General features: G+C 45.8%; 1 protein-coding gene across 3 annotated transcripts in view; it reads right to left on the bottom strand.

Moving 5' to 3' along the window:
• Nucleotides 1-20,556, bottom strand: part of cdh24b (cadherin 24, type 2b) — a 137,540-nt gene extending 116,984 nt beyond the window's left edge. For all 3 annotated transcript variants that reach the window (XM_030115347.1, XM_030115346.1, XM_030115348.1), the window contains exon 1: nucleotides 20,393-20,556. The gene's annotated coding sequence lies outside the window, so the exon portion shown is untranslated. The remainder of the gene's footprint in view (nucleotides 1-20,392) is intronic.
• Between the last annotated feature and the right edge of the window lie 703 nt (nucleotides 20,557-21,259).

Consider the following 21,259-nt stretch of genomic DNA (forward strand, 5'->3'; position numbering starts at 1 on the left):
TGCCTTGTGGGGACCTTTTTCCGGTCCTAAGTAGGAGAAACAGTGTTTTCTTGACCATGTTGTTGTTACTGAAAAAAGTAAAAGTGCAAAAACATTTCTTTAGGGTTAGGCTTTGTTGTGGTGTGGGTTAGGGTTAGGGTAAGGGTCAGGGTTAGGGGCTAGACATGAATGGGAGTCAATGGACGGTCCCCACAAGGATAGAAATACAAGACTGTGTGTGTGTGTGTGTGTGTGTGTGTGTGTTTATGCACACCTTCTCATTATGAGCATCACTTCATCTTATCCAAACTATAATTGAAAATATCCATAATTGCATTTTCACCAGGCAGAATGCAAGTTTATGATATCTCCAATATGAGACACGGAAATCTGAAATTACAGTCCGTCATAATTCAGGTGCAGATAGAAAAATGTGTAATGAGAAAACGTACAAACAGTGACGTCTTCTGTCCTCGAAAAAAATCACCATGCTGATATCTGAAGTTATCTCTTTGACAAAAGAGAATTGAATTATCTGCTAAACACTTTTAATTTAGCTATGCAATATTAAAACAGCCTGGCATCAGAGAAGGACGGAATGTGAGCACACTCCAGTCAGATTTTCGGCTTATCTCCTTCGAGAAAGTTGAGAGCATGTATAATAGGAAAACGTTCACACATTGTGAATTTGGCATTTAACACGACGAGGAAAAAAAAGTTGGCAATGAAAGGACCAAACTCTTTTTTTAAAACTGAAAGGGAGAATTGACATTGTTTTGTTTTTTTTTCCTCTCTCTTCCGAGGATTTCCGTGTGTAAAGCAGCACTTCTGTCTCGTTGTTTCAAAAGGTGGAGCTGTGGCAATGTGACGAAGAGGGGAAAGAAACAAAAAAAAAAAAAAAACCCTTTGGCCACGAGAACTAGCAAATGACCTGACAAACACCCACACGCACATTCGCACACGCAGCCGGCACTAACATAAATCTGGAGCGCAGGCTCATACACAGAGCTGCACGCGGACTATACTGCATGAACACATACTATATATCTCTGGAGGTAAGACAGAAATCCAAAGACCTGACAAGACAAGTCAAAGGGATCCAATGCCTCGAGGCGGCGGAGAAGAAAAGGATGAGGCAAGGGAGCAAGAGAATGAAGGATGAAGGGAGAAGAAATATTCAGGGGGGGATAGAGAGAATGACGCCGGACGAAATGAGAAGAGAAAGGGGGCGGAAATTGGCGAGGGCGGGCGGAGGAAGTGGAGGCGGTGTGGGAGGAGAGACGCGGGATAACGGGAGAGGCAGCGGAGGCAAGCTGAGAGGTGGAGGCATGAGAAATGAGCAAGTGTGGGAGGAGTGGGAAAGACACCAACGCCAAGTGCAAAAAAAGAGAGAAAACGGTGAAAGCCGAGGCGCGTTTCTGGAGGTACTAAGTGAGTCCGCGGACAGGGCTGGGAGAAGAAAGGGAGATGTGTTCGGTGTGCGCCCGAGATGAGAGCAGAAGAGACAAGGAGATAAACTGTCAAGAGCAACCAGTGAATCTGGAGCGACAGAGAGGGAGCATGTATGCATTTAGATGTTAGTCTCGCATGTGCGGAGGGCTAAAATATCCGCCGAGCGGCGTCTGAAAGAGTGGGGGAGCGAGGCAAAAGAGGGACAAAGTGAGTGAGGGAGAGAGAGATGGTGGCGGTGATTCGTCGATGCTATCGGGGCACAGGGAGACGTGTGTGACACAATCTCAAATTGGAAATCGCTGTTCCAATCTCGCCTCACTCCGTGGTTACCCGCTCCACTGATAACAAGAGCAGCCTAATTCTATTAAAAATATCCCACGAATGCAAGGGTGGCTGAGACAAAGACAAGGGAGACAGAGACGGGGGGGGCAGAGGGGAGGGTAAATGACGGTGGGAGACAAGAGGCCAAACCAGGGAGGCAGAAGAAAAGCGAAGTCCGACTGACTGCAAAGGTAAACCCAAGGAAAAAAACAAGTGTGGGCTTCAAAGTGCTCACACGGGAAGAAAGTTTTCATCCGTCTTCTACCATATCGCTCTAACCAATCTGCCCATCATCTTTCTCAACCTCTCCATCTCAGAAAATCAGCCCCCTCCATCTATCTAACTACCCATCTGTCTATTTATCGCTCTATCCATCTGCCGGCTCTTATCACTCCCCACAGGTTACTGTTCTCATTTAGGACCGCTCCCCCCTTTTTCTCGCTCGAACCTTATCCACCGCTCTCTCCGCTATCTTCCTCTCCTCTGCAGTTCATTGTTGGACTCTTGAAATCCATTAGCTGTCCTCATCGTCGCGCGCCGGGCTCGGGAACCTTGCGACGGCAGCCTGCGGTGAGAGCCAGGCGCTCTTTCATCTTGCAATTCAAACTCCTTGGCTTACTGAAGTGACCTGGAAAGTACTTTGTTTTTCAGGTTTGACAAAAGATAGAATTAAGTTGTGACTCATCAAGTGTTTCAACCTGAAAGTAAACAAGGTCCCAAAGGAATCGGCCCTGGAGTCCTGGAGCTGTCGGGCCAAGACCAATGCTGGTTTCAGTTTCTTGCACTCGGGGCAGTGAGGTCCTTCACATGTCCAGACGTTAGCAACACGTAGCAGTTCTGATAAAACTTCTGTGTCTCTGGCCTGGGTGTGGCCTCATGGGAGGAATTTTACGTGTAAAAGCATTTTTGAAATAATAATAAAAAACGTTATTACAGACAAAAGTTTGTCATTTTATATCAAACTCAATACAATTTTTACAATAGTGTGTTGATTTTCAATCATGGAAACTAATCCATCCAACCCTCTATAAACCACTATAAACCAGTTCAGGGTCGAGCTTCCTCACTGTGTGCGTGTGTGTGTGTTACAAACATGACTGTAGTCAACACCAAGGCACTTGGAGACTGAACTGCACTGTGTGGTGGAAGCTGCGAAAGGCAATGCTCACTATAAAAGGTTATGTAGAGTGTGAAAAAAAAGATATTGCTAAACGGAGCCATTGTTCACTTAAAGGAGAGTTTTCTGGAGCCAAAACTGAACCACAATACATAATGTATTTACTATCCGCATGCAGACTACGATACAACAGAGATTCTCCACTATGGAGGTTTTCCATTATACTCTAATCAGTGGCACAACAAGCAAACAGATCTTGTTTCCCTGTTCTGACACTGTTAACTGGTTTCTAACCCAGTAACACTGTGAAAACACGTTCATAGCTGTGGGCATCCCAAAATCAAAGTTTGTCATTGAGACAAAGAATCTAACATGAAAAAACAAGTCTCCAGCCAAACAGCGCTTTAGGACAGTGTCATCCTGCTTTGATAAGCTTAGAACGGAATTTTTGTTATTGTTTTTAGGCTGTGGAAAACAAGGGGAAAAAAAAGAGGGCAGAGAAGAAAAAGCCACAGAACTGTGGGACGGGCGATGTGCGTGAGGTTGAGGTGAAATAAAAGTAAACAGCTATGACTCCAGCGGTTTCAGAGTAAAGTGTCTGGCTAATGAATTAATCAGACAGTCATTAGTTTCTATCTGCTGAGGTCCGAGCGAGCCACTCTTCCTCTCCCTCTCTTCCTTCACAGACGGAAAAGAGGGTGAATTGCTCACTCAGCTGTGAAAGAGACCGTGAGTGTACGCGTGTGCACGTGTGCACGTGCGTGCGTGCACGGCCATTACGTTTTGCAGCTTCTGCTGAAGATCGCCTGTCATACAAATAAACTCAATCTGAAGCCCTAAATGTGGGGGGAAAAAAGGATAAGAAGCTGGGTGGTGTGGAGAGCACAGAGAGAGAGAGAGAGAGAGAGAGAGAGAGAGAGTGAGAGAGAGAGAAAGAAAGAGAGAGAGAGAGAGAGAGAGAGAGAGAGAGAGAGAGAGAGAGAGAGGAGTGGAATAGACAGACAGCGAGAGGAAGAATTAGACAGTTGGGCGACAGTCAAAGCTGAGAGATAAGATACTTGGATTAGCGAGGAGAGAGCGAGAGATGAAGAGGTTGAGATACAGAGAAGGGCAGTTGTGTAATCTTGAGCTTTAAAAATTTGCCGGCCACTGCTGTGGTCAGAGGAGCTCTAAATTGAGATTAGAACTGGAGGATTGTGGGAGGAATAGGTAGTGATACCGACACGCTAACAATGACAGAGATAAAGGGGTCTATGAGCCGGGGATCAAGACAATAGCTGTTTATGAATCTGTACACCAGCTGATGCTTAATCCCCCCTCAAATATCACTTCATCTATCTCAAGCGGAACAAACCGCACACAAGACACAAACTCAGAGAAATGCATAAATAAAAACTGTGTTTATCTCGGATAAAAGTCCTCCTCTTTATAGCTCCCTCTGCATAAAAACAGTCCTAGAGTTGTAACCTGTAATATGCACTTCAGTGAGCACTATAAAACACAGCATTTCAATAATGTATGCAAATTGAATAGAAATGAAAAAACAAAACAAAAAAAATAGACTACAGATCCCGAAACTACAAAACAAACAAGACAGAATAATGAATTTCAATTGTTATGGCTTCACTGCCATAGAGATGATTATTTAAACAACAGTGCAGCCAGTTAACAAAAGGCCTTGGAGGTCCGGCCAGTAACGGCTGCTTTATCCGAAGCTCTCGCAGACAATCAATACACCAATAACAGAGTGTATGGTGATGGGTGAAGCCGCAGAAATGAGTTCACACAGGTAATATAGCTGAATGGAGGATGCCCCGCCTTTAAAGTAGATTGGTAACAAACTCTTTGAATGTGACGCTGCTGCATGTTTTCTGAGCTTATTCGATTGATACGGTGCAACAGATTCTGCTAAATCTGCCTCTTCCAACTGGCTGGTTCAGGACGGTTCTCAGTGTATTGGTCGTACTCTGCTGGGTGCTAAATAGATCTGCTCAGAGCACTCGAACACTTATGGTCCAGATCATTTGGTCAAGAAAAAAATTAAAAACTGAAAATGTTGCCTTTTATGTGCCCATTCCTAGAAAACAGAGCGAGGAGTCAGTCCAGTGAAGCCGGCATGAATAACTATTTCATGTTGGCCAGTTTTGATGATATCGCTGTGCAACGCCACACACACACACACACACACACACACACGCGCGCGATGAAACCTCACCCGTGTGAATGACAGCGAGTCATGTCACACTTTGCATCACGCCATGCATTTATTCATCAACTCACCAACAAGGCAAACAACAGACTCCGGCCATCAACCGCAGCCAACACTGTAGCCGGTGACGTATATCAGAGAAACACAGACGAGAATTAGATCCACTCTGTGACAGATGGGAGGTTGCTACTGTGTGGTCACCCACTTTTTGTCAGGAAGCCACTCTAATAAACTGAGCTCAATCGGGCTCTGACTAATAACAACATGGGTGAGTAACAGTTCAGAAAAACTAATTCACCTCCTGGTTGCGAGATAAGTCTGAAGTCTTTCAACTGAATGTGTGACTGTAACCGAAGTGCATTCAAATTTCTACCTAAAGGTGTATCTTACTTCTTCTTTTAATAATGATCATTTTATCAAGGAATGGATTCATGCTTTATAAACAGTAGAGGACACACCTCTAACTGATGATACATCAGTTACAAAGTAAGTAAAGCTATGAACAGTCTTGACATCCCCACGTTGAGGGACGGTTTTGTTTGCTGGTGGCTCGATTTCCTGCTTCATTGCTCCTTTTATGAAGCAAACCAACTGCATTGACTCAGAGGAGAGTGTTCCGTCCAGTTACTGAACGTCTTCTACACAGTTTGACTGACAGTCTTGACACTGGAGTGTGTGAACCGCAGCTACGGAGCGCCAGGGCTTGACTGGACTTCTCAAAACCAAACAGGCTGGATGTGAGAGCATGTCAATCACTCGCTGACCGCCACGTCCGAGTCTACATCTGAGACGACTACTTTGTAGATTGTTTTTAAATCGTTATCACCTTTGCTAAAAAGGTGAAGAGAAAACTGACAGGTTACGTTGGTTATTGGTCCAAACACAGCTGTGCGTTGCTCGTATTAAGTTAACTTTATTTTGTAAAGTCTTGTTTAAGGAATCCAAAGCAGCACCTTTAAACTAAGCTTTAGCGAATGTTAACAACGACGGCGTCGTCTGTTTTTTTCCCGATCAATGACCAGATGAGGAACGGGGGGGGGATGATTGACACCGCCATGGATTTGATCTATCTGGTCATCTCCACACCTGTCCTGCAGTCTCTGTGTAGCAAAGAAAAAAAAAAAAGTGATCAATACACCCGATCAATGGCTTCAAAGATTCAGCCGGAGCGCTGCCCCGTCCTCAGCAGGCTGTCATTCAGCCGCGGCCGTCCAGGCACGTCTTACTCCAACAGGAGACAGCTCTTCACTTTCTGACTTTCAACTGTCTGCAGAAAGTAAAGCACTCGAGGTCGTTCGCTCTGAAGGATCTTTGACAAGTGGTGTGTTTTTAGGGGCGCCGAGCGCGGCGATCGGAGCAATCTGAACGCTCAATCGGCGGGGAAGGAAGGGCTGCGGAGGTGGCGCTGTGGAGAGGGCCTGGCAGTGAAAACAGACGACCGCAAAAAGGCTGCGCTCAGGAAATCATCAAACAGCAGTTGGTTAAGGGTCTCTCTTGTTTCCCAGCAGTAAAGGGACCCTGATGATGTGACACCAGGCTGAGCTAAATGTGACTTTTGGCGCCGGTTATAGATAGTCCCATTTTATTCGACACGGGCCGCCTTTCTTCCACTGGCAATGAGCTGAATGGGGGCTCGGCATTTGAAAGGAAGCCGAGAGATTTGCTGGCGGATTAATCCTTTCATTAGGGAAAGTGAGAAGTTAATTGCGGCAACAGCTGCATCTCTCATGTTTACACGACTGATGGTTTAAACGCCATCCCTTTAAACGGAAAAAAGCAATTATCAATAAATGCAGGGCAATCTTGCCATGATGAATTGAGCTCAAATTAGGCTTTCTTCTTCTCTGCACCACATATTCAGGACGCAAACAGCCGTGTTGGCTGGCAGCACGTTTTTTTTTTCTCTCTCTCTTTTTCTTCCTCAGAGTTGAATTGTCACACAACAAAGATAAAATACTTGACTTTCTGCGATGAAGAGTTCCCAGGGAGAGTGATCAAAGGTAAGTCGGAGTCGTGATTTTCGGCTGATGATGAGTGAGGGGAGAACAAGAGAGGGAGCAGTGTGGCAGAGAATGAGGGGGAAAGAAGTTTCTCCAGTCTGAGGAAGAGGAGGAATCGGGTGTGTTGATACACTGTGAGGCAACAACTTCAACACAGAGGAGGCCGCCAGAAACTAGGAAGTTAAATTATGTTGGCGATCGAGAAACCGAGGGAACGCGGCTGTATGCATTCTGACGTTTGGCTCGGAAAACGCAGGATCAAGGCAAAGCAGATCAAAAACGAGACAAATAAAGTCAAATAGGATGAGAAAGAAAAGATGGGAGGCAACGGGAGGACTGAGAACAACGGCAGCAGGGAGTCCGATAGCAAGGAGGGATGGATGGAGGACGAATGAGACGGGGGGGGGGGAGCAGCAGCGAGGGGAGAGAGAGGAACTGAGGCAATGCATTGAGGAAGGTAGGGTAACATTCACCGTTAGAGTCGATCAATTTCCCGTCCCCTCAATAATAGATGTGACGAGCATGGTGGGCTGTTATCTGTCAGGCTTGACCGACCGAAATACAATCCCCAGTGGGATCAGACACACACACGCACACACACGCACACGCACGCACGCACGCACGCACACACCCCTTTGCGAGTGCAACCAATGTTTGATTTCAGCACACATTCGCTCAAAGCAAAACTTATGAGCTAACCTTGAAGCACATGATGGCAAGAGAAACACCGGGATGGAATTTAGCAGAGAATGGAAATCGTTTGCGCTCGCTGATGCCCTCGTTGTCATCCCCACGGTCACACGGCGCCGATGCCAGCGACGCTCTCATTCATCAGCCCAACTTCCTGTCCATTTCAGGCGTAAAGGGAACGCCGGGCCCGCCGCCTCTTTTCTCACGCCCTTGTGTCGCGTCCTTTTTAATCTCACACCTTCCATCCTTCATGGGACCCGGTGTCACTTCTTATGCCTGTGCACGCTTCCAAGGCCTCACCACACTGACGCTTTCACTTTATACCACACGCCAAAATCGATGTGCACGCACACACACACACACACACACACACACACACACACACACACACAAACACACACACACACACACACAGTGAAAATCGGATTACCTAATGGCTAACGGGAGCGTCAGGCAGGCATGTAGAAGGAGCCTCAGCATGACAGAGCACAAAAGGAACAGGCTTTCAGTCAGCCAGATTCCGTCAGGACCCCCTCGTGTCCCGTTACCCAGATGTGTCACACCAGAACGCCCACACGTTGCTTACACATTTGCTTTCTCTCCAGCTGTTCCCACTGCATCTCTGTAGGCAGAGAATGGAAAGATGTACATCAGGTCTTTAGTCGCGCATGTTTATGCATCTGCAGATGAGCGGTATCTTATCATGTTGGGAGGTTTTGTTGTTTTTTTTTGCTGGCATTTGACATGTTGTGTGTGTCACAGCAGATCTATGAATGCGCGCATAAAGAGAGGGTGACAAAAGTAGAACAGAGGATTATGTTAGTGCACATGCTGTTGGGACGACATCGGAACACATAAACAACTGAAAACATGTCAACCTGATGTGCTGAAAACACATCAAACACAGTCAAGAAGCGGGAAAACCGAGCCGGTGGAGTTTGCCGACGCCGCTGCTGGGAGGAGACGGGCTCTTCATATTAACGCACAGCGAAATTATTATTAGGCGTTCAAGCCTCGCTCCGGTTGCCTGATTGGAAAACAAAACGTTTTACTGTGCAAAGTGTTAAGACATAAATAGCCGTAAAATTTATGAGTCAGTTTTGTGGGAGTCGGCCGTACGTCGGCAGCGGAGTCATCGCTGCCTGCGATCATCGATGACAAGCACACTTGGACGGAGGGCGGCGTGGATGCTGCTCACCCACAGACAGACACGCACCAGGGGCTGCTAACAGGTGGGCAAACACCCCGGCCGTCAGGTGCATGGGGATATGTGATGATCGTGTTTGAATACTCCCAGGATATATTTACCTGTGGAATGAAGAAATGTCAAGCAGCTATAAGGACTGGATCTGTTCCCGTGGAGCTGTGCTCCAAATTCTGTTTGCTGCAGGCTTTTGAATGATGTGTCACTCATGGGTTTTAAAAGAGGGGAAAGAAAGAAGAAAAAAAAAATGCTGTGCAGGTCTTTTGATGAAAAAGTAAGAGACGCACATTCCAATGCTTTTCTAATTGAAATTCAAGACCATTTCACTTAAACAGCTTTAAATGTAATTTGCATTGTTTGACCTTTGCAACAAGATTGAATATTATTGCCATCTGGTGTGCAATGATACGTAATCAACCCCTGTGCTAACAGAAATAGATCTGTCAGAGCGTATTAAGCATTAATACAGCTGATATGGCATTGAGTGATAACAATGATATTCAGCTGTTTTGCACAGCAGCATCTGCTTTAGGAGCCCGGCAAACTCACACAGGTGATTTTTTTTCTATTACTGGTGATTAAATCTTTTCTCGCGGCTGACTCCCTCAAGGTCTTTCATATGTAGTGTTCAAAATGCAAACGCCAACTACCAAGTGGCAAAACAACAACAATAAACCCCACAATTATTTTGGGAGAAGGAATTAAATTCTGGCAAGAAGAATAAATGGATCAAAGGCAAATTGCAGCTAATTATTTTACTTCTGCAGAACATGCTGACAGGTAGATTCAAATATATATTTGTAACCTGCTGACGGTGGGAAAGTTTCCACTTTAAAATCAAACCGTTTTACCACAGCTTCACTCATCATGTTGACACAAATGCATTCAGATAAGGAGGTGATATGAAGGAATGCCGTTTGTGGCTATTGTTACCGGACTGAGCACGTATCCGTCCTTACCTTACCGCCACTTAGACGAGAGCACCTGTGTGGGTTTGTTGAGGAATAGAGTTGAAGATGTGGGCGGGCAGCAACTTGCTCAGGGACTGTCTCTTTCTTGCGTTGCATCAAACTCATAACTGTATTTACAACAATTCCACGTTAAGTGGATATTCACTACTCTTAGACATGAAGCCAGAATTTCATTTTACAAATCCTCCTGAAAGCCTCGCAGTTCGCGCCGTGCCCTCATCATTACGAGGTTGCTTTTGTGAGAGTTAGTCTCTGCGATGCACTGGCAGCCTGCCTGGGATGTTTCCTTCCTCCAGCCCAGTGCGAGCTGGAAAACACTCCGGTGCCCTCCTGATCCTATACCAGAAGAAGCAGGCGAGCTGAATGACAAGGGTAGTTTGGTAAAACGCATACTGATATTCTAATAACCGGCTCAAGCTTGGATTCCTCAACAATGTGACGTTTTTGATGATATCTAAATTCTTGCCTCGAAACAGAAATAAGAGCAGCATTACAGAAAGAAGCTATAATAATAATACTAATGATACTGTACATCAATTATCAGAAGTTTCTTTAAATTTTCAAAGCCCTCATGCACTATTTCTACTTCCTCGGACCAACATTACTCAGGCTGTTATTAACAGTCCTGCAGTGTGTGTAAAAATAGCTGGAATCAGTGTACAGATACAATATGCTGGGGGGGGGGAGTATTATGATATTAAAAAAAAAAAAGTATGAAGGCATTTCTAGGGCAAGAGCAAGGGAGGAAAACTGCTTCCTAAGACTTGAGCTCGACTCCCCAGCGAGCAGCTCACAACAGGAAGAGAGGGAGAAAAAAAAAAATTACAGTCCACTTAAAGAGAGACGAATGACAAGACTGTAAAGAACAAACAACCTTTCTGTCTCCGGCCGTGTTCGCCGTACGGTGGAACAGATTCTCCATCCAAAAGCGTCCTCTGTCAGGCTGGAAACATGATTCCAGCATTGTAGTTGTGTGAAGTCGCTGCCATGTAGGCCAAGCCAAAACAAATGTGATGTCAATGCAATAATAAACGAGCTCTGTGTTTGAGTGCGACCATGATAATTAGTCTCAAGACGGTATGTTAGCGGAGAGAAGGCTCATAAAATATAGAGGCCATTTGGCGTGCACTCAAGAACAAATCTGTATTCTAAGAGCGTGGGTTGTTACACTAATGTTCAACACAGTTTAAATCTGGCAGAGGCACAGTCAGAAAACTTAGTTTGGAGGAAAGATGCTGACGGTTCCAGGGTGCGGGGCTGCGAGGATTACTGAGTCAGCGCACGTACGGAGTTGCGCACCCTCTCTCAGACACGCACAGGCCAACATGCCATACATGCCCCTCTTTTAAAAAAAAAAAAAAAAAAAAAAAAAAAGAGAGAGAACTCTTTGTTGCCCGGATTGCCCATGTGCCCAGGAGACCGTGCGCGTCTCCATTCAAGGTTTCTGACAAAATTGAGGTCGCCACTGAACAGCAACGCAACTCAAGGTCAGAGAGATGATAATGATGTTTATGAAGCCTAAATCCACAAAGAAAGATTCCCTCTGTATCTCCCCGAGTGCCTACCTGCCGAGCAAGCCTCCATTGTGACCAGAAGTGAAAGGTCTGCTTAGCAATTTCAGCTCGGCGCCGTGTCACATTGTCCGCCGCAGCTGCAGACGGACGGCGAGGAAATTTCACATCAACCAGAGAATCCAAGAGGCTCGTAACGTACGAGTGGTTTACAGGCAGGCAGGTACGAGAGACACGCTCCTGCAGCTTCATGCAACGAATTATACGATTACTGTCCCTCCCTCCAACGTCGGCGGGGGCCGCAGTGACACTTTTGACGGCGCTGATCACCTCATTATGAACCTCTTCGCTTTGCTTAGGGAAGCTGAGAAATCTCCAGCGGCTTCAGGCTCGGGGAAAACACCACAGCAAAAAATGAAAGGCGTAGCAGAGATCATTTCAGCCCGTTGGGTGGTCCACAAGCTCCTGGTGGGCTCTTTGGTTCGAGATGCTAGCTGCTTGCTCAGATTGTTACGCGGTGTGTTTTCACAGCTTCTTTTCAAACAAACCTCCCCTCCCCTCGCCTCAACACCCCCGTCTAAGTAACGGCAAATACATCTCGGCCATCTCCCAAGAAGCTGGCAAATAAGGAAGAAAAGAGACTTTGTGTTTCTTTGAACGTTTAGAGCTGTTTTCGCCTCTCGTCTTTTTTTTTATTTCTGTGGCTTTAATTATGCATATAAAATGAGACTTTTTGATTAAACATCAAAAACACAGCAATACAGTTTAAGCATGGGGTTTTTTTTTTTCTTTTTCTTTTTTTTTTCTTTTTTTGGAAGGGAAACTTGCCAAGCCTAATTGAAGAGTTCTTTAATAGCAATCAAACACAGGAAAGGGGCGACAATAAGACTTGATTGCTGTTGTTGTAAGCACACACAGCTGGACGACCACATCCACGCAGTGTGGCTGAAAAGCACATCTAATGGGTCAGTGTGGGTAATGCAGACAGGCCAACAAAGATAAAAACACATAACCACTAAATTATATATAATGCTCGGGAAAAGCAGCCGTGCGCATCAGACTGTGACTGGGACTGACCACCATTACAGCAAAAAGTGCACTCACACACTCTTTCACACACACATACACACACGCACGCGTCAGCTTCTGCTCAACCCCAAACCACTGCTGCTACACACCCAATTACAATTAAATTCTGGGCTCAGTGCTCCTCGGGGCCAGGGTATCGATGATTCATTTTGTGTTTTATCAAAGAAACAGGAGTGCCATTAAAAAGAGATCAGTCAGCCACCAGGCATGAGGAGTCTGCTTCTAATTGGCCATTCATCAAAAAGCCTTCTCAAGTAGATCGCAGCCCTGAAATATCACGCATGACAACTGAACTGCAGTACATTAATTACACTACTGATGAACCTCACGCTCGGTGACTTGCCCTCTCGCAATTCTGAAGAGCCTGCAAAAAGCACCCACGCGCACACACACACACACACACACACACACACACACACACACACACACCTTTATGCTGCAAAGTACACGTGAAAGGATCCGGTGAGGGTCGTTTGAACTACATAAGGGGCTAAAGTGCATCACATCCGACCAAAACCGATGACTTTTGTCAATATGGTTTGACACCAAGATATATGTAATCAAATATTTCCTTTTTTTCTGTACTTTTTTAGTTTTGCGAGAATCCCCCCCAAGGAGCCGCCTTTAAATCAGCTCAATACCATCAGTCAACCTTAAAAAAGATGCCTTCAACCATTTCACTTCACAGCATGTCCGGCCTGTTTCCACAGACACACTGCTCCAGTTTCGCATCGCAGTCACCGTGTCTCCGTTGTCTTTGTTCGACTTAGCAGCCATCAGGACACACAGACACACAGAGCTCCATCTCGTCCCTCTCGCCACGTGCGGGGAATTCTCCCTTTCATCCATTTCCTGATGCACTCTAACTAGACAGTTTTCGGTCATGTCCCAGAATTATGTGTGCTTCACAGAAACACACGCACACAAACACAAGACGGGAACAGCTGCACGATCCGCTGACAATTCATCCATCTCTGAATCTATCATTTTCTGGTTTGAGCATTTTGGTGCCTCTCACCCCTTCTGAGCGGCTGGATCAGCTGGAGCGAGGTTCATCACTACACAGATGCCCAAGGGCCAAAGAAACAGAGGCAACCGCTGCTACTGTGTGGTTACTGAGCAACTACGAGGTTAAAATGTGCATAAAAGGAGCCACATGTAAGCCTGCCTGCATGTATGCATGCGAACAAAATTGTCTGTTGTGTCTCCTTAAGGCACAGGACTGATGAGGAAGGGATCTTCAAAGTAAAAAGAGAGAAACCCAGATGGTGTTTGATGTGTGAATAATGATTTAGGTAAGGCTGTGCAACACTTTCTCCTCATCCAAGCTCAACAGTAGACTGAAACTGTTGTATGGACTTGAGCATAAAAACCTGAAATTGAGAGCTTTACCGGTGAGAAATGTTGCTCTGAAGTGTTGGATGTGCAGATTGTCCCTAAACTGGCCTGTCTGTGTAACTACTTCAATCCATCAAGCTCCAAGAGGTATATATAAAGCCGCTTTTTAAGAGCGGCACCTTATGGGAATCGGGTCCGTGCCCTTGCAGACTCCGGTGCACGTTAGTCCCTGCACAGGAGCTCTGAGCTGGGCACTGCAGCTATCAGTTCATCATTGTCATACAGTAATTCAGTATGTAATGTGCCTCTGAGTCCCTGAGAAGCAGAGGAACAGACACACTGTCTACACGGTGCATGCTAAGCCCAGTCAGTGTCCTGTAGGACCGGCTATTTAACACAGGAATAAGCCAATTATCTTCATGGAGTAGGCAAATTTACAATAGGATTTAGTCAATTCCTACAGGAGTCCTATGTCAGGGGTGGCAGCTTATGCTGTAGGTTTCATTCTGTCATGGTCTCACACAGACACACACACACACACACACACACATCTGCAGCTGATGTGATCCAAGCAGCCGTGCAGATGCACATTACCACCAGCCCAAAAGCTAACACCTACACAGTCACTCCTACCTCAGGCAGGCGCATCATTTTTGCCAGAAACCCTGGAAGCTGTGATAAAGTTGAGCCAAAACACACAAGTGATGAATAATGCTTGAAAAAAAAAAAAAAAAAAAAAAACTGAGCGAACTTCAACGCGAGCTCTTTTTCTTTTTTTTTTTTTTTCATTGAAAAGCAATTGTTGAGGAAAACAGTTAATTTCCTGAACATGATAAGTTTAATTCCAAAGCAGTGGTTACAGTTATTGGCACCTTTTGTTGCGGAGCTTATTAAAGTCTCTCTAAACTGTGCTAAACCACGGAGAAATTATTTAAGGAGCTGCAGTTAGTGCCTCCAATTTCATATGTGCTTATGACTTGAGGAATAAGGACAAGCAAATGGGAATCCACTGAAAGCTGGAAAATTGAAAACTGCTTCTCCATCATGTGTTTTAAGACTAATTCCGTCAATGTGAGGTCTAAATGGAGAAAATCTAATTTAACGTTCAATATTACGATTTCAGATTCCCTGCGCAAAAAGAACTAATTGTTGCTTCCTTCATTTTCATGCCGCTCGGTGGGATTTGACCCCCCTCATGGATCACATCCTCATTATCCTCATTCACGAGAGCAGCGCAGGCCGGGCTGTGCCAACGATACGCCAGTGCTTTAATCCGTCCCTTCGCCGGTGCGCCTCAGTCCTCCCACCACCATGACTCACGATTCGAGAGGAATGAGTTCGCTTCCTCAACAGGATCTGCCAAAGAAAATCTACATGCAAAATGAAGGAACATTTCATGAAAAGCTCAGATGTGATTTGAGAAAGATTTATCTAAAGTTCTGCTGTGGAGGAAAAGCAAATCAATAGGTCGAAAGTATTTCGGTGCTGTCAAGTAGTCCAGGCTCACATTACTGTTGACAAGTTAAGGTGAAATTTGTGGATCTCAAGCTGTTGAAACTGCTGGGTTTGAAAGATGTGAGAACTTTAATAATACATAGAACAAAATAGAAATGTAAATAGAAGAAAAAAAAAATCAAAAACCTTTATATATAGCCAGCTACTGAAAACTAAACATCAGTTACAGAAAGATATGATTTGTTTGAAATTCAATTTCAGGATATATTCATATAATATTAATATTATTAATACTGTCTTCATGTATTATTTGCTTTTCAAATATCAATGCGATATTTTAGCATGTCCTCTCTTATGATCATCAAACCTTCACTCACATGCCAGTGAAGGAACTTCTGGTTTAAGTCCCGAGTTTCAACAATATGCAGGGAAGCTTGTCTTTTTTCTTTGTGAGCAGTGCAAGCGAACACCGCTGGGCCTACTGCAGACCTCAGGTTTCTACATGACCTTCCCGAAAATGCCAAAAGTCAACGTCCTCCTAAAATGGTAAAGTAATAGAGCATGAGAAGGATTAGCAATGTAATACAGTAACACGTGTGAAAACTGCAATCTCTTATGCTACGTCTAACTGAAAAAAAGTCACCCGAGCTTTGATTTCTGCTCCTTTTATTTCACTTTTTTTTCTTTTACTTAAGGGACTTTGGAAGCCAAATTAGTTGTTGCCAAGTGGTCGTCTTCCTCACATACTTACTCAACATCTGTGCACCTTTCAGAGGAACTGCAAGGAAAAGCTCCATTCCTGGCTCAAGTTCAACTTTCCATCATCAGTAACTAGAGCAAAAATTCTTTTAACGTTCCTCCTCTGATACTTCAGCCAGTGGCGGCGAGTCCATAACGCTCATACAGCCAAATGTCATATAACCTTTCTCGTCCTGTCAATGTCTGACTCTCTTGCCCTCGTTCTTTTTCTATCCCACACAGTGGGGTATAAATGTAAATGTGTGCACACACACACACACACGCACGCACACTGTGCCTGGAGCAGGCTCCTGTCTTTGTGTATAATAATTTCTCCAGTGCAGCGAGCTGCTGCAGTTCCTCCTTCATCCCATCCGTCCAAACAGCTATCCAACAAAGAGCTGGGAGTCGCTCCCACCAATCTAACGTCCTGCTCAGACATTACAGGTAGTACAGACCCCCTGCTGGCAGCAGACAGAGTATGCACCTCTACATTTTCAGTCCTCGTGCAAGAGGACAAAAATTCAAATTCAAATAATGTGTGTGTGTGCGTGCTTGTATTTTATTTTATTTTATTCTGCTTTAAGGCAGAGATTATGCATGGCTTTTCTCACTTCCAGACAAGCGCCTGCGTCCTCACTCCAGTCTGGGTATATGGATCCCCACCTGTCTGCACGGCCACATGCACGCGAGTAAACAGCGACGTTGGTCTGAGAGCAAGCAGACCGTGACGGACTCCGCAGCCCCATCCCACCGGCCTCCACAGAGGGAAAAACACTGCGCTGCCAGACACATGGCCATTTCTTCTAAATGACCCCCTCCCTCCCCCTTCCTGCCATCACCACTGGGGAGAAAGTGGCTCCGTGTCTGGGCGTAGGGCTGTTAAGGCTGGGGTCAGCCCGTCCTGCTCAGCTCTCAGCCTAACAGCTCCGGGGGACGCAGTACAGTACTGCGGGGGGGGGGGGCTAAAAAGCGTGAAGGATGTTGAAGCTAAATCCCACACTTTTCCTGGGAGATCCTCACTGCGAAACCGCTGGCGAAATTTCCTTCTCGAAAAGTCTGCATCAGCAATCATGTGTCTGCCTCTCCTTTGATGCGCAATCACCATCAAAGGGCAGTGAAGGAGGGTGTAGCACATCACACCCCACATCTATCTGGAGCTTAAAGGGAGCGTCACGTATGGATGAGAAATGGCTCGTCACTCAACTGCCTTGAGTAGGTAATTGGAGATGATATAGTTGAGATTCAGTTTTGCGCAAAGTCACTGCAGAGTCACGGAGGCTTTTCACTCTCCCTTCAAAAGCCTGACACCAGAGGAGAAGTATTTTGTCTCAGGCTTTATATAGCACTTTCCATTTTCCCCTGCGCCTGAAAAGCAAGAAAAGGGTACAAGCACGATCTGAGACGACGTTACATCCTGGAAGCTCCTTGTTTCCTTTCCCGCTTGAAACAATCAGAAAGGGAATTCTGCCATAGCATTATCTTTGTGCGTGCGGGCCCTGGGGAACGCTCGTGTCTTGAGCACTAAGCATTCATTTCCTTGTTCTCCAGGAGGATCCCTGGGAGGCCATGTTGTCTGATTCATTTCACTGAATTGTCAGCTAATGAATGGTACACGTCCGTCTGCCGCCACACACTTTGTCTAAGGAGAAAAGCCCCCATGGGTGTTCATCTTGGGGGTTCTCCCATTCTCATTAGGAGGGAATCAAAAGGAAATGGAGCCTCACTGATCATTTATCATATCCCCCGTGTGTGCTTCCCATGTGAGGGGTTTACACGTGAAGGCATTATTTCTCCCCACAGGATGAAGATCAGCATGTTTGGATGCATCAGTGGAATCTCTGAAAGCACGCCATTGACGGGATCTGATTGAGCCGCCAAACGAAGACATCCCGTCTTTCTGCCAAAGCATTACGAGCCACTGGAGGCCAGAAAGACAACACGGCAGACAGGTGGAAATGGTGAGAGAAAATCTTCATTCAAGATGAGAATTCAAGATCCGTTTCAGATTCTGCTGCTTCTTTTCTTCAGTCAAACACCTTTTTTTATGTCTTTCTTGTCTCTCAAAGCTTGTTTCTGGCTCCGGTCTCCCGGTAGCCCCCCATCTATCCAAAACGCTTTCCTTACTGTCGGCCATGACACACAGTAATGTCCGTTAATGGTATTTGCTGTGTCCCTCTCTTGTCACAACAACAGCACCACTCTCTTCAGCTTCTGTTCTTCAGGCAGTTTTATCGCCGGCATAAGTCAGACTCGAAGCAACCCGTCTTTTTCCACTACCACCTACCGTCACTCTTCTCCACCGTCTTCCTCCCACTCACTAGACGTTTTCAAGTCGTTCTTTTAATCTTCCCTCATCTTCAGACCCACCCCTACACCCCTGTCCACCTTTCATCTGCTCCCCCTTTTCTCCATCGCCGCCCCTCCCATGGCTTTATATCACCCAGCCTCCTCTCTCCTCCTCCTTTTGCCCTCTGCTCCATCTTCCTTCAGCTCTCTGCTCTCCATCAGGGTAAATGCAGTTGCTATCCGGTGTAAACAGTTAATAGCTGAATGCTAATGCGCAGATTGCCACATTCTTTCTCTTAAGCGCATTAGGAGAGGCGCAAGTGTGCTTCAATTGCTCGGCTCCCTCGCTACCTTAATTTCTTCCAAAAGAAGAACCTCGCAATGTCACAGCTGGTCCAGGGGAAAATTGCAGGAAAAAAAACATACTCATGCAATCAAAGACACGCATATATGCAAGCACGCCGAACCACACACATGAACAAGCACGCTGAAAACACACACATCATTTATGCATATGCACGTAAACAAATATAGAGCCATGGTATTCACTCATATTGAGCTGATTGTACCCATGTACCCTGGTGCAAGTGTGATGCATAAAACATGAGCTTTTCACATACATAAACATGTTTCACACTGATCATTCCCATTATGGCCGCTTAAGGCTCATCATGCATGTGAGTGTGTGCAGCATATTGGAAGTCATCCATGTATCACATTAGTTTTTATGTGTATGTTCAACAAGGGACCATAAGAGCAAAGATTTTCCACTTGAGAATTGACCTAGCCGCAGAGACGACTATATCAAAAAGCTTGTTGTGCTCTCTACAACATCAAGAAAAAATTATATATAGAGATGGCAGACCCACTTTTCTTGCTCCTACAATAAAAAAAAAAATAAAAAATAAAAAATACACGCCAGGCTGCTATAATCGATACAAGCAGAGAAGGCAGGTCATAAATCTAAGCAAATGTATTTCCCAGAAGAGCAATGGATGCTAAAGGTCTCACACAAACAACAAAAAAACAAAATACAAATGTTGCGCGGGATAAAGACAGAGAGCTTTTTTTTTTTTTTTTTGCGCGCGCGCGCGTCCCCGACACCCCCGGACGTGAAGCCAAACACTTCTCATCGCCGACTTACAGGGTCGCGTAATAAATGGACGCAATTAAGTCTGGTTTTTGAAGCGGCTCGCCGCCGATCAGCCCCATTAGAGACGCGCTGAACCGCAGTGGGAATTTGCACATACGGACGACGCGCAGGTACAATATTTGCCCCGGAGAGTCGCTGCTCCGCGTGCGACAGTCCGTCCGTCCCTCCGCCGGGAATCGGCTCGCACGCGTAAAAAAAAATATTGCGCCTGTCCAATTTGCACAGAAAGTGGCATCCCCTTCACCTTGCGGTCAGAGGAACAGCCTGCACGGACCACAAATCTGCAGGGATCGATGTCCGGATCGATAGGAGAATCAGTCAGTGTACACAACAGTTATTATAGCGGTGAAATTCCCCCACATAAAAGCACATATTGCCGTGCGCCAGCGGACAGCTCCTCAATCTCTCTGACCAAGGGCTCCCAATTAGGACTCCCTGTTCGGTGTCAGTCGCAAGAAATCCAACTCCACGGTGACATTTCTTCCGACCACATTCCAAGATGGAACAAGAAATACTTTTGCAGCGACGGAAAACCTGCAAAGCTTTCGGCGTCTCGCAAAGACGCACGAATCGGTCCGCCGCGACAATAAATCACACGAATCTGTTTCACTGAAACAATGAAAGAGGCATCGCAGAGGGATTCACCTGTGTTTCAAATGAACCCTGATAATTTCGGGATTTTTTTTAAGAATTAAAAAAAGGTGATATCTAAAGAACAGCAAGCGGCGATGCCAAAGCGCAGACAGAGAGAAGCGAAATTCCCAAATAGAAAGCGATGGGAAAGTAGGTCTGATCTTCAGCCAGTCAGAGCGAGGTGAAAAAAACCTGATCATGACGGGATAGTCTAGGTTTAGACGAATGCATTCGGAATTTTACCTCCGGAGCTCCGATCTCGTCGAGATTGTCTGAAGTTTCTTCGTCCGTCGCTCATGCAGCCCGTCAGCCGGTCACAAAACTGAGTCCAACAAGGACAAACGCTGTTATCGCAGCCTCCCTCCCTCCCTCCCTCCCTCTCTCTCTCTCTCCTCTCTCTCCTCTCTCTCTCTCTCTCCCTCCCGCTTTTTTTTTCAATAATAACGCGACTCTTGAAAATCTCTCGCCAAGTTTGTCCCCCCCACCACCTCTAATAGCGTCCACGGCTCGGTCTCTTCGTCCTCTCCTGAGCTCTTCATCACCGCTCTCCCCCTCGGAAGTGATTAATATTGGCATTATGTACATCATCACTCATGATCACAAACCGCCACCCCCTCCTCCTCCTCCTCCTCCTCCTCCACCCCCCTCCAGCGCCATCACCAACAACGCGATCGTCATTTATCAAACATCAACCCACTGCTCTGCATGATGTGTCAGGCTGGCTGTGCGCACAGGAAACCTCCACCGAGGAGGCTCTTCTCACGAACTGAAGTTCGAGACGCGTCTGAAAGCAGCGTGTCCACGGCTGCTGCCATAAATAGATGAGATGTATTGAACCACGCAGAGGTGAGAAGATGATGCCTTATTGAAAAACACATTATGAAGAGGCTTGAGAGGAGAGGCCACCCACTGTTATCAACAAGCCCAATCATGGAAATTTGCGCAATTGAGGAAAGGTTAAAAGGGGTAATTTTATTGGTAATCCACTCTTTAAGATGGTTTATGATTTTAATTATTACTTGAAGTCCTTTTTTAAATGTATACTGCTGCCTCACATAATTTGCAATGGATTTAGAATACAGTCATATAATGTAAGAGAATCCCAGGTGA

Source organism: Salarias fasciatus, chromosome 18 (assembly GCF_902148845.1).
Source record: "Salarias fasciatus chromosome 18, fSalaFa1.1, whole genome shotgun sequence".
Classification (NCBI taxonomy): Eukaryota; Metazoa; Chordata; class Actinopteri; order Blenniiformes; family Blenniidae; genus Salarias; species Salarias fasciatus.